Raw genomic sequence first — 2,919 nt, forward strand, 5'->3', positions numbered from 1 at the left:
TAGCCCCAGTACCTTAGAATGTGGCCATCTTTATAGGCAGGGTCTTTAAAGAAGTGATTAAGTTAAACAAGGCAATTAGGATAGATCCTAATCCAGCCCGACTGGTGGCCTTATAAGAAGATGAAATCTGGACACTCAAAGAGACACAAGGGGTGTGCGCATGGATGAAAGACCACATGAGGACGCAGTGAGACGGTGGACACCAGCAAGCCGAAGAGAGAGGCCTAAGAGGAAACCCATTCTGCCAACATGTTGGACTTCTAACCTCCAGAACTGTGAGGAAATTGATTTCTGTTATTTAAGCTGCTCAGTCTATGGCATTTTGTGACAGCAGCCCTAGCAGACCTTATATCTTCACAGACTATTGTCCAGGTCTGCTAGAGATGTTAAAAACCATGTGTTGCAGGGAGCAGGTATGAAAGCCCTGAAGAGACAACCTAGGCCACAACCCAGAATCTCACTTTCCTTTTCTCTCTTTCAAAAGAAGTCATACTTGCAAACCAAAGAGGCAACCATCAAAGCCAAGTTAGTATGCATATCCCTCAACTCTCTTCCAAGTAGCCCACCTTCTATGTCACTCCTGTATTAATAATCCTCTTCCAGGGACCAGAGCAGATGGCTTAATGGTCACATCACTGGACTCCCACATAGTTGACCATGGTTCAAGTCCTGACCCAGTGTCTTAAAACTCACAACGGGGCATGTGTGTGCATGCCCTAAATCTTGAGAGGAGAATGGAGAAGGGATTGCAGCATGGCCATCTTCCCTGGGGAGTGATTTCTTGCTTTCTGTCTCTCTGTCTCTCTGGTGATTGCACGTACCCTATAGCAAAAAAACTCTCTCTTAAAAAAAGAAAAATCCTCTTCCATATTATGTATTATTAATAACTATAGCACATATTAAATTATTTGCCTATTTTTAAAAACTGTGTTGGGGTCAGCAGGTGCTGTGGTGGTTAAGACACTGGATTCTCATATGGCCAACTATGGCTCGAGTCCCAGACCAGGTGACTTGAAAAATCACAACAAATATATAGACATATAAATAAGTAATTTTTAAAAATTCTGTGATTAAATAAGATCAAAATAATGCCTTGATTCTTTTTTTTTTTTTTTTAATTCACAGAGAGTGCATGCGCTCATGAAAAGGAGACGGGAGAGAGAGCACCCAACGGGGAATGGTCAGAAAGCAGTTCTTTTTCCTCTGTTTTTCCATCTCATCAATGTGCCTGATGTTCTTCAAGCCACTGGGCCAGGATTCGAACTGTAGTCAACCATATGGGATTCGGCTCTGAATGCACAACACTTAATTGTGACACTATGGGGCCAGCCTTACCCTGACTCTTGTTATGCATCCCAAGAACCCCAGTGGTGAGAGGCCTCAGGACAACCCATGCAGATCCCACCCTGCGTTCCATTTAGACACTCCTGCTCTGCACAAATGAGCAGGTAAGTCTTCACACTCTGCCACAGATGATGAAAAATATTTGAAGTGAAAGGAGGTAGGCATGCCCCAATTTTAAGCAGACCATATATATCAAACTCAGATTAGAAAACAGAAATATTTAAGGTTAATAATTCACTTTATAGAAATGATTCTTCACTGTGCAAAAGTACATATAAAGGATACATCACATACAGATTCCTTAGGTACATTTTGAATTGAACTCCGTGCAGGAAGATCTGATTTGGAAGTAATTTCTCTGAGAAACCCTTCATGCTTCCCTGGCAGAGGAGATACCATGACCACGAAGATGCTTTTCCCAGGGTGAGGCTTACCCATTGCACTCCGGATGTGCTGAGCCCTGTGATTCCCCCAAATATGGGAAACTTGACTGCATGAATTTGTGGTAGTGGGGGACTGTGTCCGTGCTTTCCCCTGTTTCTAAATTTAAAAAAGAAAAGAAAAAAGAAACCCTTGCATGAAGCAAGGTCTACTATCCAGAGGATAAGTCACTGATGAATAACTGGGAGCTCTTCTTAGACTGGTTATGGTTAGGCATGGGGGTAGTAAAGCCAGCCTGGAGGGCAAGTACTATAGATAGATAGATAGATAGATAGATAGATAGATAGATAGATAGATAGATAGATAGATAGTATGCCCCTCTAAATCTGTATACACAGGGGCATATGTGTACATGTCCACATATGTATACATACATGTGAGTGTATGTATGTGTGTATACCTATGTGCATACACACAATCCCTATATTTTGCAGTTAAAATCTTCATTCAAGATGAAGAGAACTTATTGAGCACATTCTCTGTTTGCTCTTATGGCAGGTGCTTAGAACACAAAGATAACGCATGGCTTCTGCTCGACTCTCAAGGAACAGGCAATCTACTAGGGGAGTGAGGTGTGAAATATTTATAACCAGGTGATCTGGACATGAGAGATCTCACAGCTTCATGGGGGGTATTCACCAGCCACATGTTCCCTGAGTGACATTTCACAGACTTTCACATCTTCCACTTAGGAAGTTCAGCCTCTGGGTGTCACTTCCATCTCCAGCTCTAGGGAGGAAGACAAAGAGAATTCTGAGTCAAGGTGTGGGCATATATATCATTTGTATAGAAATGATAAAAACATTAATTTGGAGTCCAGCAGATGGCGTGGAGGTTAAAGCAGTGGCTGACTGAGGTTCGAGTCCCAGACCCAGCAACTTCAAATTCATGCAAAGTCATGTATGTGAATGCCCAAAATCCCATAAAGAGAATGGAGGAGAAGGGATTATGGCATGGCCACCCCGCTGGGAGAGATTTCTCACTTTCCCGCTCAATGTCTCTCTTCTCTCTGGAGAGTGTACATGCCATATGGAAAAAACTTTAAGAAAATGTAAAGAATTTGATAGACTATATTATAAATTTTCCTTAGCATTGTAATGTAAGTTTATCTTACCTGAAACTGGTCTCAAAGAG

At 42.1% G+C, this 2,919-nt stretch overlaps 1 non-coding gene across 1 annotated transcript; it reads left to right on the forward strand.

The window, feature by feature from the left end:
• The first annotated feature begins 1,716 nt into the window (after positions 1-1,716).
• LOC114006998 (U1 spliceosomal RNA) lies at positions 1,717-1,881 on the forward strand. The gene has a single exon (XR_003548659.1). It is a non-coding gene; the product is annotated as a U1 spliceosomal RNA (small nuclear RNA).
• The last annotated feature ends 1,038 nt before the right edge of the window (positions 1,882-2,919 follow it).

Source organism: Tupaia chinensis, unplaced genomic scaffold (genome assembly GCF_000334495.1).
Source record: "Tupaia chinensis unplaced genomic scaffold, TupChi_1.0 Scaffold000113_1, whole genome shotgun sequence".
Lineage (NCBI taxonomy): Eukaryota > Metazoa > Chordata > Mammalia > Scandentia > Tupaiidae > Tupaia > Tupaia belangeri.